This window comes from Nasonia vitripennis (assembly GCF_009193385.2).
Source record: "Nasonia vitripennis strain AsymCx chromosome 4 unlocalized genomic scaffold, Nvit_psr_1.1 chr4_random0004, whole genome shotgun sequence".
NCBI classification, from domain to species: Eukaryota; Metazoa; Arthropoda; class Insecta; order Hymenoptera; family Pteromalidae; genus Nasonia; species Nasonia vitripennis.
Genome location: NW_022279639.1, coordinates 393,129 through 409,379, shown reverse-complemented (window position 1 = coordinate 409,379; position 16,251 = coordinate 393,129). Strand labels below are relative to the sequence as shown.

At 37.9% G+C, this 16,251-nt stretch overlaps 1 protein-coding gene and 1 long non-coding RNA gene across 5 annotated transcripts in view; one reads left to right on the top strand and one right to left on the bottom strand.

Moving 5' to 3' along the window:
• LOC100118113 (probable pyruvate dehydrogenase E1 component subunit alpha, mitochondrial) overlaps window positions 1-16,251 on the top strand; it is a 239,705-nt gene that overhangs the window by 4,159 nt on the left and 219,295 nt on the right. The gene's annotated exons all lie outside the window — the stretch shown is intronic.
• Window positions 6,016-6,947, bottom strand: LOC107981168. The gene is made up of 4 exons (XR_001729245.2): window positions 6,723-6,947; window positions 6,486-6,638; window positions 6,240-6,401; window positions 6,016-6,140 (listed from the first exon to the last, which is right to left on the bottom strand). It is a non-coding gene; the product is annotated as an uncharacterized LOC107981168 (long non-coding RNA).

The following is a 16,251-nucleotide window of genomic DNA, read 5'->3' as shown; positions in this document are numbered from 1 at the left end:
TTGTTACTTATATTTTATACTTCCCACTGCTACCAACTATATACTACTATACGCAGTATAATACGAGTCGAGAGAGTTAACCAAGTTAACCTCACTTTTGACGCGCTCTCGTTCCGCTGCTCAAAATCTTGCTGTCTGCTTTATTTTTATAGTCTTGGTAGTGCACCTATCTCTTATACTTGCACGAGTATGCAATGGTTTTAGAGCACGCGAAAAGTTGACTTCTAGCTTACGCGAAAGACCAGAAAAAAAAATTATTAACTCGATATACCTAGTGCACGCGAAAAGACTTTAGCGCGCACGAGAGAAAACTTTAGCGCGCGCGAAAATTTTCCGGAAAACTGGCTGTTGTTTTTCGCGTACGCTAACATTTTCTCGTGCACGCTAGATTTTATTTCGCGTACGTTATGTCGTCCATGGAGACACACTCTATTTTTATTTAATATAATTATTGTGTGGTTATTTATAGTTAAACATATTATATAAAATAGAAGGTTTCAATTAGTATCTATTTTCTCATTTGTCACTGAAAAATTCACTTATTTTCATTATTTTTACAGCAGGTTCATCATGTTACTATATTTGTTGTAGAAATAACTTTGGCCTTGTATTATAGCCAAATTTTTGTCCATCTATATGAGCAGCTCTCATGTTGTAATGAACACACTTAAATGCAAAATGTACAAGTGCTGCATCCAAAAATTCTCTGGTAAAAATAACTTCATGAAATATCATACATCCTTTATCACAGCATAATTATTGTAGCATCATGGATTGTTTTTGAGGACTATATCACTTATTTACGGTTGCATGTTTAGTATGCCATATAACTTAATATAATCTATTATTAGCAGCACTCTATACACGATAAGGTATTACATTTTTTTCTGAGCTCGGTATTGATGTGTTTGGCCAGAACACATTACAGTTGTAGATTAAGTCAGATGACAATTTGTAAGAACTGCACGAATTATTTGTAGAATTTTCTGCTAGATGTGTTATTGGGAGTTTCAAATTGCATGCGCAAACTCAAAAACATGGCTGTCGGCAGTATACACTTGTATGTTTGCATATGTGTGTAAGACGATATTTTGCATTTAAATGAAAAAAATTGACATAATTTTCAACAGTGAACATATGAACCTTAATTTAAGTACTTGATTATCCTTAATGCCGAAAATATCAGGCGAATAAGCCATCCATGGTTTAGATTTACAAACTACTAGAGCACACTCTTGCACGAATAAATTATATACTTTTTCCTACCTACACTTTTATACTTGTTGACATGGCGGGTATATTTGGATTTGAATTTATATGTCCAAAAGTACTTACAGGCTTTGTCTGGCCAATTTCCTATGGAATACGTAGATAAAGAATAAAACCTGCAATAGAAGTAAACAAAAATAATAAATTTCATTACTTAATTGGTTTATATTATCACGAAAGCTTATAATTTTTGTTACCTGCTACCTCTTACCCTGAATTTTTTCTCCTTTTGCCATTCAGATTTACAATCCTTTGTCAATAGAGCTGTTCGCAATATATTATTGGAAATTATTTTGCTATTGTACGTGTTCTGAAAGCAATCAGTTAAATTGAAATTTATATTTTTTACAAAGATAATTTCTTTGGAGAATATCCATGTTGAAAATAATGTCGTCATAAAAGGTTCCAATCTGTAGCTTCAAATGACGTCATTTAATGTCGTCAGTGCTACATATAATTGGCCATGATTAAAAACGTCTCTTCGAAGGTCAATGTTGATTTTTTCAAATGTTTGACCTTGAGATTTATTAATAGTCATTGCAAAAGCCAACTTAATAGGAAATTGTCTTCTTTTAAAAGAAAAAGGATATATGTTTTCGCAGTATAATCTAATATGATTTAAAAATACAATATCATTAGCCTTATCTCCCGTCAAAATTTTGCATTTCAATAAGTGATTAGAAAAATCTATTACTCGCAATCGAGTCCCATTGCACAAGCCTTCATTAATACTTATATTTCTTATAAGCTTAACACTACAATTTTTGCGTAAACGTAATTCATAGGGAGGCAAATTGGATGGAGTTAAAGAATTCAAATATTCTGGTAAAATTATTTCATTTAATTCTCCGTTATCACAATTTTCAGTACTATCTATATCAGTATAGACAAGTTCTGTATTGATATCTAGAAGAGCAGTAACTTGTTTATTAATTTCATCAACGTCAATATTTCTCGCGGATAAAATAGCACATTTACTCATTTCTTCAAATTTTGATTCTGTGATAAAGTTGCCAAATATATGATGAGCTATATTACTATTGGGTTCCATAATGCATTGTTAAGGTAGAGTTAAGTTATCGTTTCTATCGTTTAACGTTCCATCACCAACTAATATAAAAAAATTTGCAAAATCGACTTCATTTGGCAAAACTCTCATATTAGCAGTAAGATTATACATTATAAAATGTTTCCACGAATCGCTATATTAAATCGAAAGACTTACTGTTTCACTTCTTGTTCCTCTGACTTTAACAGGAAGAAGTTGTCGAAAGTTTGTCGAAAAAGAAGTGCTTCGTCCCAAATAAAAACTTTAGTTTCTCTTAGAAAAGTGCCATCTTTAGACTGTACTTTAATACTTGATGATGAATCATTAAATAATGGAACTGAAAGTTCAAACGTTTTATGTACTGTCTTGCCATTTGGTAGTAAAGTTGCAGCAATACCAGTAAACGCCATCGAACAAACTTTAATATTTTTAGCTGACAGTAAATTGTATACAGTTGTGTAAATGAACGTTTTTCCGGAACCTCCCGGTCCATTTATTTATATACAATTATCAGTTGTGTAATGGTTAGTATTTGCAGCTTTCAAAATGGTGTCAACTATTTGTTTTTGTTGTTTGTTTGATTGTCTATATTGTTGTTGACCCAGTTGTAAAATATCTTCTAATTGAGCGTTGTTAATTTCAGATAACGTTTTAATTTCTTCTACAGTTTCTTGTACTGTTTGTTCCATAGTAGGAAAATCAGATAAACTTCGACTTTCATTGCATAACAAAGTATTAATATGAGCATATGCAAGTTGATGACTGATATCGATAGAATGTGTACGCGAAAAATCTTCGGACAGAGTATTTTTATATTTATTCCATAATTCTTCAGGATTGGTGGGATTGCAGTGTATTAAAATTCTAACAAATAATTGACGAAGTCGTCGTGGCATCATCCATACAGTTACTTCTTCCATTGCTCTTGCCCACTCTTCATCATCTTCAATAAGTCCTAATGCTAAACAGGTTGCTGTAAACGTAGGTTGTAAAATACCATCGACTGTCCTTAAGTCATTAAAACTTGTAGCGCCTCTGACATGTAATAATAATAATCGCAAATGAAATAATTCTAATTGAGTAGGGCTAACAGAGTAAATGCGTCCAATGCAATTAAAATGTTTTTTACGTATAACCCATTTAGATACCGTTACACCGTCAACCTTCTGTTTTTTATAAGTAAAAAATGATGAAATATCTTTGTATAAATATTGACGCACATCAATATTTTCTCAATTTAATTTAAAATAATCTAGTAACATACTACTTGCTTGTGCTAAATTTTCGGGGAGATCAATAGTATTATTAGAAACTATCACGCTATGCAGATTCGGTAAATGCACTGGCATTCGAACAATAGCATGACTTCTATCTTGCAAAGCTTTACTGAATATCCTATAACATGCTTCAACTGGGCCAACATATCGAGTTTCTATAAAATCTTTAATTTCATCATGATTGATAAGACTTCCATCGATACGTTCTCCGATAATAACAGTAGCTGCATCATGTCCTTTATAAACATATTTATATAAATATTTGACTGATTGAATACTAGCCACAATTACAACGTTAATTTGACAATTAAATATTTCTAATAATGTCGGGCAATATGGTACAACCCATCTGTTATCAAGTATGTGATCGTTTGGTAATTCGTGAGTAATATCCTTTCTCCTACGGTAATTGGGATAACCATTTATTTTCATCCATATTTGTTTTATCATTATAACGTTTGGGAAATTTTTTAGAGCATTTGTTGTCTACCATACACCAGTTGCCACACTGTCCATGAATCATATTCTTTATAACAATTGCATGCAATCTAGGGTTTTTTGCAATGTCTGGAATTTCAGCTGATATGAATTTATCAACTATATTAGGAGTAGTTATTTTATATGGATGCGTCAATGTGATTAATAAATGCATGTGTGGCAACCCTCTCTTCTGGAACTCTATAACGTAAACATAACAGGCTACATCTCCAAAATATTTTTTCTTAAGAATAAAGTCAAGCAAACAATCTTTTTTAAGTTCTCTTGAATTTCTGGCCATTTAGGATTACATGTCATGGTAAGAAAAATATCTGGTTTACCTTTGTCATTTACTAAAGCCATTGCATCTTGATAACATTGTGCCATATGGCGAGGAGAACCAATAAATGTAGATGGTAAAATAATAGTTTTTCCAACTTGGCCATTACTGTCATTCGCTGAATTTTCCAAGTAATCATGTAATCCTTGATTTGTATCTGCCTTAATTTCTTTTTGATGATCTTTGCAAAATTGAAATCTATCTTTATCGATCTTTACGTAAGAGTCAACAACCCATTGCTGAAATAATTTACATCCAAAAAGGAGAGGATTAAATTCAGAATCTCTAATAGCAATTTTGTATTTAGTATAAGCCATTCGTGTTACTCGTCGATTATTATCGTTGTTGTTAGTACGAATTCGTTCTAAATTTCGATGCCAGCCTAATGTTCCATAAGGGTAAAAGAGAGGGTATATCCATGGTTCAACACTTGGATCCATCGAGCTGACACATTGTAATGATTTAGTACGCGTGTTTTTGATCGTAACAAATGATTCCGGAATTTCTCCATTAGCTGTTGTAGAAAAAATAGCAGCTACCTCATTTGTACGTTGAAAATTATATCTTCGTCTATCAGTACCTGGTTTCAAAGAAAATAATAGTTGCAATTCTGGTTCATTTTCTCCTACATTCAATAACAAACGTTGATCTTCCAATTCTTTTTTCATCATAGCATAAGATTTAGCAAACGCGTTGTTGTTCCTAATAATTGTATCTAAAATAGTGATTGTAGTTTTGTCAATGATTGGGTCTTGATTCGTTCTGACATCGATAGCTTCGTCTTGATCGACAAAAAACAATTGTCCATATGTCGGATTTTCATTTTCTATTGGATATAAAGCTGTATTGATTTGATAATATATTTGGCCATGAATTTTAAAACAGTACGGTCCTGAACGACGTGATTGAAAAGAAACTAAATTTGCATTAAAAGAAGCAAATGATAAAGAATTATTATAATAACGAATATTTTGAAAAAAATTGTTTGATTTTTTATGAGTTCCATTAAGTAATTGTGAAAGCTCTTGTGGGAATGCAGGTGCAGGTGTTAAAGCCACTGTTCCATGACTGCAACAGTCGTTAAAAGATAATCCTTTGTTAGCTACTTTTTCAGAAAGAAAATGTTTTGCATTGCAATGAGTACATAAAATATTCATTAATTCTAAATGATCTTGTTCATTTGCAATAACATTTCTATGTACATCATTAATTAAATTACGGGCAGCTTGACGCCAACGCCATTGATTTGCAGCATTTCTTTGTCGTCTCTAATTTTGAAATATTTCTTCTTCTTCTGCAGTACGCATTGGTCTTCTTGGTGCCATTATAATATATTACAAATTTGACTGTAGGTAGTAATAATAAATTATTATTAATAATTACTTCTAAATAATATAAAAAATTTAAGTTATTGTTGAAGATATTTTGGTTGTTATAATAATAGTTAAATGTTTTGATTGTAGTAATTATTTAATTATTGGGTTAAATTTCTGTATTCGGTTATTGGTTAGTTTAAAGGTTAGCTTACTTCTTGGATTAATATTCAATTTTGTTGTTATAGTTCAAGTTATATTGATTGATATTGTTAAATAAAAAAAAACAAATTATAATAAAGACAATCTTTTATTGACAGAAAAAATATAGTCGTTATTCGTAGGTATTCTTCAGATATGAATTCACAATAATTCACAATATTTATATGCAGATAATGATGTTGTATATCTAAAACCTGTAAAACAAATTGTATTAGATCAGCATAGAATAAAACTAATAATAATTCTAATAAATATTATAATTTAAAACCTATGATATCAATACATATACTTACAGAATTTTATTTGTGCGATGATCACTTAACATAATGTAACAATCGTGGGACATACAATCTATTGATTTGTAATGTTGATGAAGGTGATCAGCGATTTACCACATACAATAATAAAGATCTTTTCCAATTACTTGTAAAAGCGTTCTCGCCTGTTACATATATCTACATTTCGACAAAGAACGAAAGTAAATTGTCACTACAAATTAACCTCAAAAATTTGTATGAAATAAATGTGTATATATATACCTTGAGAATCGGCAATCAGCAATAGTATGGTAATCGTACTGCATACAATAATAGATTGTTTCTACCTCAAATCCTCTCTTATCCTCTGTTATCCTCTCTTAATGTATTAAAAAGTAAATGTCTAATTCTCGTGTTCAAACTTGTCAGATACCACTGTGATTTATAAAAAAAAAAATAGGTTAACGTGTTGCTATGAATAATGTGTAACGTTATTGTAAAATTTCTATAAATCCTTACATGTATTGTTCTAACAATATTTCGGCTACTAAATAATCACATCAAAATTAATTGACAAAAAAACACTTTTAGCTATTATGAAAGATGCGTTATTCGCTATACATGAACTGCAGTTGCAATGCTGCCGCCATGACATCTCTTATTGATTTTGTGCTGACTTCGTGATTCATCACCTGATCACAGATAGTTCTGATTATGTTCTGTTAATAATAATAACACAGCCCCACAATAAAAAAAAATTGTAAGTCCCAAAAATTTGACCACGGTACTTATATGTTTTTGGGATCGCTGAATCCGAATCCAGGGTCGGTGATGATTTAACCCCATCATGTCCTTTATAAACATATTTATATAAATATTTGACTGATTGATCTTAAGTCAAGGTCAAATGGAGGCAAATTATCAAAATACATTAAGAAAAGACTAAACCATGGTATCTTGGGGTTTTTGGGGTCGCTGAATGCGAATCCGGGGTCAGTTTAACCCCATCAGAACTTTCTCAAGGTCAGTTGAAGGTCAAATTATCGAAATACATGAAAAATACACTAAAACCATGGTATCTTGGGATTTTTTCGGGCGCTGAATCCCAATCCGGGCTTATTACAACCCTATCAGGTCATGGTCAAGGTCAGTTGCAGATCAAATCATAAAGATTCATAAAAAGTAAAATCAAACCATGACATTTAGGGGTTTTTGGGGTCGCTGAATCCGAATACAGGGTCATTATAGTCCCATAAGATTATATTTATGGTCAGTTCAAGGTTAGTTCAAGGTCATGGACGTAAAGAGAGTGAAAAAAATAGTTATAAACTGAAACAATGCAAAAGGTAATGTAAACCATAAAGCAAAGAACAATATACATGCAAGTACAATCGTATCCTTTAAAACTATATCATAGTTTGCTGCTCCTTCATTTACTTTAAATTTGTTAGAAGTATATGCAATTCAATAAAATACCCGTAAAAATATTAAGCCCATTACTCTTTTTTATGGTAACGAACTATTTTATTGTCAAATGATCTACGAAGTGGGTTACGCTTCCGCTTCTCCGATGTTGATGGTAGATCTCTTTTTAACAACCAACAGTAATCTGCTAACATTTACGTCCCATCTTCCTTGGCACCTGCGCTCCATTTCCTTGATATCTTGGTGAAATCTCTCTCCTTGCTCTTCGCTGTAATCACCTAGGTTTTAGAGTTGAAAAGTAATGCTTGATGATGTTGGTCAGTTGGGAGGAGTTCATCTACATCTTCATCGACTTGTATCGTTCCATGTTCCGCAAATAATAGGTCCAGCGTGTAATTTTTCGATGGGTGATTAGGTTCAGAAAAGAGTACGCCTCCACCAATTTTCTACCACCATATATCAAGTTTGGAGACAAATAAGAATTTGTTGTGTATTGAAGAGGATTTGATGACCATTGAACGTTAGGGATATTAAAATCACCCACTGCAACAAGCCTATGTTTGGGATACCTCGTATTAATTTCACACATGGCATTAGAATGATAATCAAAACAATCAATAGACGATTTAGGTTGAATGTATACGGCACAGATGATCAAGTCAGTATCGCAGAGAGATAAGCTAACAAAAACATGTTCCATATACTAATTACCAATATCAATTCTGAAGGATTTTATATGTTTTGATACAGCCACTAGGACTCCTCCTCCTCTGCTAAGCAATGATCCAGTATCCTCTCTGTCAGTTCGGTAGATGTTGTAGTTGACCAGTCCCAATTCAGAAGAGGATATGCTCGAGTTAAGCCAGGTTTCTAACAATACAATAATGCTTGGAGTAGATGATAGCTGATCAATTCTACACTTCAAAAGGGATAACTTGCCGATGATAGATCTTACATTCTGATAATATATGGATACATTACATGATGTTATCTGATTCCTTGATGCTGCAACTTTAACAGGGAGTTTTTTGGATTCCTTATGTCGTTGTTAGAGTCAATCAAGTTAAGAAATGTTGTCAATAAATTGGAGGTGTAACTGATCATTTGGATATTTCGAGTTGTGTTCTTGTATGGTTTGATTCTGTTGGAAGTACGTGTTTTGCTGTAGTCTTGATTTGTCGGTGGATACAGTGATTCCTGTAGGTAATTTATTGGCGTTGTTAATAATCTTAAATACAGCTTGACGAGAGGGCAGTTTAACACATAGTGGTCTTGATTTATTGGCATTGAATTTACCAATTCTCCTCAGATCAACATCCTTAATATTACCAAATCCAATATTATTGAGGCAATGAGTGAGAAACTCGAAATCGTGATTATACAGCGCATGGATGCTGGGAGTGTCCAGATCAGGCAAACCATAGAACAAGATGTTGCATCTTCTTACCTCAATATTTCTGATTTCATTTGCATACGTGTTAGTCTGTTTTAGCAGAGAGTACGGATCCGATGGTAAGCACACACAACTAGCCAAGCCTCCATCCACAAGACTCTGACACGGAGTTTTGCATTCTTATACTGCAGCCATAACAATACTTATGTCAGTCGTATTCTTGTCAATTTGAACTTGCATTAGACTAATTTGAGATTTAACATCATTAGATATAGCCGTTTTGATAGAATCCAGTTTTTCTTCATGAAGTCTAGTTGAGGACTGTAGTTTGTTATCCAGAAGTATAGACAATTGTGAAAAAAGTTCTTAAGAGTTATTCTGTGAGGTGTCCATTGAATGATCAGACAGTTGAGCGGAAGGATTAACGTTAAGAGTGGCACTCTGATTTGTTGCATTGATACTCAATTCAACCATGCGTGATTGACACGGTCTGCAAATGATGGTATTTGCAGGATCTTCGTGGTCCCCAAATTGGACAAAGCATCTAGCTTTTGCAGCACAACTATCATGGAAGGGTGCTTGACATAACGAGCAATAGATAAAACTTGGTCCAAGTTTAGGGCAATCCTTATAGGTGCAAGTCATTGTAAGAAGTGAGGTTAGATATCAATACTGATAAAAACTAAAACAGTGCATTGACGAACAATATGAATTTTTAGTTAAGACTAACAGTCAAGTGTAAGGTTTACTTTAAATGAGAAATTATTATTAATAGATACTTTATAACGTTATAATATTAACAATTATGCAGCCGCGAAAAATTAAGTAAAGCTTACTACTACAGCGCCACCTGTGAATATGATATATGCTGTAACGGGGCTCGTTTTCGGGGGAAAACTCGGCAATACTTGACCGGATCACAATCCCTCGGTGCGAAGGAGATCTCTCTCAACGCCTGTGATTAACCCGCGTTGCAACGCAGCTCGCTGCGAGAGCTGCCTCGCAAACGTCGTGTTCGCACGTGTGTGGCGGTTAGCGCTGGGCAGCATCAGCGCCGGCGCAAGCAGACGCTCCTGCCCAGGCCCGACTTCACGTAACAAGAAAATTCAAACAACATTCAACGCTCGTGTTCGGCGGCCAGCCAATCTCTCTCTCGGCATTCTGCGCAGAGCCACGAGAGAGATTTTTAGTCATTCGACCACATCGCCCCGTCGCAGACTTTCTACAGCCCGACGGCGGTGATTCTTTTTTCTTTATCTTCCTCCGACGGAACGACTAGGCCTATTTACAGCCACCGCGCCGTCGCGAGGAACATCGGAGCAGCAGCCTCCTTTTATTTTGTGGAGAGCGCGGTGTCGCAGTCAACACCGTTAGCAGCACCAGGCGCGCCTTTCGGCGTTCACCACAGCAGCAGCGGCATCAACAGGGAGTCTACCTCCGGCCTCTCTACAGCCGGAGTGTCCGCGGCGTGGCTCCGTCAACCGTCTCCCTGTCAGCGAGAGCAGCAGGTAGAGTAAAACAGCAGTAATATCATCGCCGTAGACGCGCGCCGACTCCGATCTAGCGGCCCTGTTTCACCTACATCACCAGGTTTTTGACATCAACGCAACAGGTATTGCTCTTTCGCGGCCTTGAGTCGCTCTTTCTTTTTCAAGCGCCGCGTAATACCTGTTGCGCGCCGCCGGTGCCGTGTTCCGAGTCGGCAATCTCGCCGCCGCGCGCGTCTCTCGCGTTCTCTCGCCCTCTATTTGCCCTCACGCGAGAGCGGCCATTTTAGTAGCGCTCCGCGCCGCACTATGGGCGATTTCAGGAAAAGTATTGTCAAAATCAAATTGCGCCTCTCAGGAAAGTTCTAGGGACCTAATTTTTTTTTTAATGAAGGTTGTACCTTTCAGATATAGGGAAAAATATCAGAATATTGTTTTCTGATGATGTCGAGTCGGGGCACCTATGAAAAGTACGAAATTTTAAGAAAACGATATTAATATGCCATAAAAATGCATTTTAAAATAATTGGTAATTTTTGAGACTATACTATTCTTTTAATTAATGAATGATTTTTTTTACCTACATAACCTAAAAATTCATCTATTTCGACCTATTCTACTAAGAAACGTGAATCTGGGACTTAAAATTATCATAAATCACGGACCTCTAATTTGATTAGCTTCGAATATTATATTCTAATAATACGGCACTATATAAACAAGAAAACATGTTATTTTAAAGTATTCTACCCTACAGGAATTTTAAATCTGAGAAGTTTCATTCTGTAGCATGAAAGATTTCAAAGTTAACACACATAAAATTGTTGATAAAATAAAATATTATTATTCTCACCACATATAACGTACATAAATTGTTATATATACACATATATAATTATGTATATTTATAGTCTCTTGAATTGATGTTAGAGACTTGTGGATCTCGAAGGACTAGTTGGCAATAAACAAAAACACTCTCAACCGTTAACTTGAATTAATATGCCGTAAGAACAGGCTTTGATATTTATTGAAAGATAGAGTGTATTTACAAGTGTTTAAACTACGGAAAAGAAATTAAGGCTACAGTATTAAAAGTACTGACGCGTTAACAAACGATATTGTTTAACGGTCGTCACTGTGAGGCGAGTCCTCACAGCGCTTCGGCAATACGATAACTGAATAACACAAATCAGCGAAAGCGACAGAAGACCACTCGCGAAACCGGCGGAGAGAGACAGAGTAGGAGCGAGCGAGCGCGCGTTGCCATGGCAACCTCATTGGTGCCGTGCGGGCTAGCGAAAACCGTCGAATTTGAACTTAAGATGACAAGCTTCTCAAACCTTCTTGCTCTCTCTTCGCATATTAAACTAATTTTCGAACATACCGCCCCTCTTGCTGCCTCGCAGCAATAAAGAGACCGGCAATAACAATAAATTAAATTTAAAGATAGGAAAGCCTACTTCGAAAGAAGCTAATCCCTACTATGACTCTACCGATCGAACTGTTCTCAATAAATTTCTTTGGAATCAATTCCTTAATGAACAGTCAATCAACAAGTTTACAATGCTTTAAGTTTAACAACATTACAATGAAATTTGATACAAGGTTAAATTTGCCTATATTCTTGAGTAATCTAATGCAAAATTTCTAGCAAAGCTAATACTAAAGAACAAAATGAAAACTTGACTCTAATCAATCTACATTTAAACATTCGACTAGGATGCTATCTATTCACGAGCTAAGTGAGTTTACAGTGTAGGTGTTGTGTGTAAAATCTCTTCGATTGATGACACTGGGAAACTCTTCAGTCTTGACTGGACTCAGGTTGAAGGCTGGAGACTGCCCTCTGCACACTCTCGTCTGAGGGCAGAAAGATGACCTTCAGAACTGGTCGCTGGAACTCGGAATTGGCAGTAAGGATGGTAACAACTCGAACTAGACCATCTTTCCCTGGATGTACCGCTGTAATTCGACCCAGTGGCCACTTGGATGGAGGGCAGAGCTCGTCCTTCAGAAGCACCAAGTCGCCCACGACCAACTGTCGTCCAGGAGTCAGCCACTTCTTTCTTTGCTGTAAATGATACAATACCTTCAGTCGCCATCGCTCCCAGAAATGGTTTCTCATAACCGAGAGTAGCTTCCACCTGCAAGTGCGAGATTTTAGATTCACATCGTCAAAGGGCTCGGGCAATACATTGAGAGGAGCGTTCACAAGAAAGTGACCAGGCGTAAGCGCCACCGAATCAGTGGACTCAGAGCTCAGTCGGCAGAGCGGCCGAGAATTTAAGCATGCCTCGATCTGAGCAGCAACTGTCGACATTTCTTCGAACGTTAATGACGTGTCTCCAATGACACGTTTGAAGTGATGCTTAAAACTTCTCACTGCCGACTCCCATAATCCTCCGAAATGAGGGGCTCTATGAGGTATAAAAGACCATACTATACCGTCCTTTGCCAATGCAGGTGCCACCTCCTGCGATACTGATGAAGCCCGTTGGAATAACTTGTCAATTTCTGTTCTGGCTGCGCTCTTGAATTTGGTGCCGTTGTCGCTGAATACCATCCTACAAAGTCCACGCCGTGCGGTAAATCTGCGAAACGCTGCTAGAAACGCAGCAGTGGGCAAATCTGACACAACTTCAATATGAACGGCTCCAACAACCATACACACAAAGATCGCTATATATCTCTTTGTAGACTTGGCACCTCTGCCCTTGGAGAACAATATTGGAAACGGTCCCGCATAGTCCAGACCGGTGTATGCGAAAACTCGCTGGGGAGTAACTCCATATGATGGAAGCGGTGCCATTTGCTGCTGTACACCCTGAGCAGCGTAGCGAATACATTTATGGCAGCGCCGATAAACTCCCTGTACAACTCTTAACCCACGTGAAATCCAATACGTCCTGTTGAGGGAACTGAGCATCAGCTGGATAACTCCATGAAGAGTCTGACGATGTATCTCCTCAATCAACCTCTTGACAATAATACTAGATGCTGACAGTATAATCGAGTGCTTCTCATCGTACTGCAAGAACGAATGCTGCAATCGGCCTCCAACTCGGAGCAAACCCTGTGGACAAATAAATGATACACGTCGCAGCAAGTGACTGCGAGATAACAACCGTTGTTTACTTCTGAGACACCGCAATTCCTCCTCGTAGTGCTGACGTTGCACATAACGAATCAGACGGACTCGAGCAGCCTCAATCTCCTCAGCAGTAAAATGACCAGTGCAGCGATTTCCTCTGGGCTTGACCGCATTCGAACGCCATCTGTAAGCACAAGCCAAAATCCGCAACATCTTTGGAAAACTCGAAAACTTCTCCAAATAAGACAGCGCTTGTGATTCTTGATTCTCATCAACCTTCTTCTCGACAGCAACCTGTGCATTTACTACATCTGGTGAAACATCCACGGGCAATCTATCAATTACCTTCCTCCAATCATTCCTGATCCACTCAGGTCCCTCCCACCACAGGAAAGACTGCTGTAGCTGCTCCGACGAAAACCCTCGAGTTGCGCAATCGGCTGGATCGCCTTCGGACTTAACATGACGCCATTGCACCCCAGGCAGAGTAGTGATCACCTCACTCACTCTGTTTGCCACGAAAGTCTGCCATCTCGATGAGTGGCCATTCAACCAATCTAAAACTATCTTGGAGTCTGTCCAGCAGTGCACTGATACAGGCTTCAATAAAAGTCCATCTAAAAGGTGCTTCAACAATCTAACTAACAACACCGAGCCACACAACTCCAATCGAGGCAAACTCTCCGTCTTAATAGGAGCTACTTTATTCTTGGACATAATCAACGCCGATTTCTGCCCTGATATTACGATATACGCTGCAGCGACGAAAGCTCTCTGAGATGCGTCAGAAAACCCATGCAACTCCCATGATGTTTGCGAGGAAGAGCCAAACCAACGAGGAATTCGCAATTGAGCCAAGTCAGGAAGATCAGACCTCAACGTTTGCCACTGATCTAGAAGTTCTCCTGTGAGAGGTGAGTCCCAGTCGATACCATTAATCCACAAATTCTGGAGCATGTGTTTGGCCCTGACTAATACAGGTGACAGCCAACAAAGTGGATCAAACAACCTCGAAATCTCTGACAGAATCGATATCTTTGACACAACCTTTGGCGAAACTGGAATCTTAACCTCAGGCCCAAAGCAGAAACTGCCTCATCCCATTCGATAGCGAACTCTTTCTGCTTTTCCGCCTGGATATCCTCCACGATAGCCGAACTGTTTGACGCCCATTTACCCAACTCCATACCTGCTGATGACAGAAGCTTGATCAGCTGATTCCGAATATCAATGGCCTCAGACTCATTGTCAGCGCCTACAAACGCATCATCTACATACATTTTGTGTCTGAGCACCTGCGCTGCTAAGAGAAACTCTACACTTCCCTAATTCGCTAGCTGAAGAAGAGTTCGAATTGAGAGGTATGGAGCGGAGCGCGTACCATACGTAACCGTCAACAACCTATAATCTTCGATAGGCTTCGAAACGTCAGATGGCCAGACTATTCTTTCAATCAACCTCATCTGGGTGAATGAGGATCAGCCTAAACTCCTTGGCGATATCAGCCGTAAATACAATCTTCGAAAATCTCCACATCGAAAAAATAATAGTGACATCCGACTGCAATTTGCAACCTGTTAAAAGAACGTCGTTCAGCGATATTTTTCCAAAGGATCCATTAAAAACCACACGAAATTTGCCTTCCGGCCCCACCTCAGCCGAGTAAACTGGGTGATGAGTAAAATAGAACGTATTGTCCTTTCGATGCGTACTATTTACAGGCTCCATATCACCTAAAGTCAGATACTCCTCCATGAATTTCCTATAGGCACTATCTACCCTAGAATCCTGCGCTCGACGCTTCTCTGATCGGAGGAAACATGCCACAGCAATCTGCCTCGTGTGTGCAAAAGAAACCTCTGACAACTTCTCAGAGAATGGTAAGCGAACGACAAATCTGCCTTTGGAATCCCGATAAACAGTATCTGCGCAATAATCTTCGCAATACTGATCCTCCTGGGACAAAACTTTAGAGATGGAAATCTCCTCCATTTTCCAAAACCTCTCTAATAACGTCGAAATTGATGGCTCTACTTCCACATGGCAGGCCTGAGCGCTCTGAGCTCTATCAGACTCAGGAGCAGAAGAGGCTCTACCCGTCCAAATCCACCCAAAATCGGTCTCCTGAGCAACAGGAGTATCAGTTGCACCAACTCTGAGCCCTGGCCGAATGATAGCAGCGTACACCTCTGCGCTGAGCACGCAGTCTATCCGCTTTGAGCAAACAAAATCTGGACTCAACGCCGAAAACTCCAAACAAAATTCTGTGTTCAACCTGGACTTTAATTGAAGAAAAACTTCACCCTTTGACACCGAAGAAGGACCTGCACCGACACCAACCACAGACACAGAAACAGGCTTAATCTTTGCGGGCAAACATTGCACAACTCTTTGCGTGACAAAAGAGACCTCTGCACACGGATCAATGAAGCATCTAGCGTACATCGAATTACCATCTACGAATTGAAGTAAGACCTTGGCTGTGGTCATCAACCGGGTCCTCTGTTGTACTTGCTGATACCTCCAGCATACTTGACTTGCCAGGCGCGCTAGAAGAGCCCATCTGACCTGTTGAATTAGAAGAATCCGCAGCCTCTCCTCCTTGTCGTCGATCCGAGTGAATCTTCGTGTGGTGTCTGCCCTTACAATTGG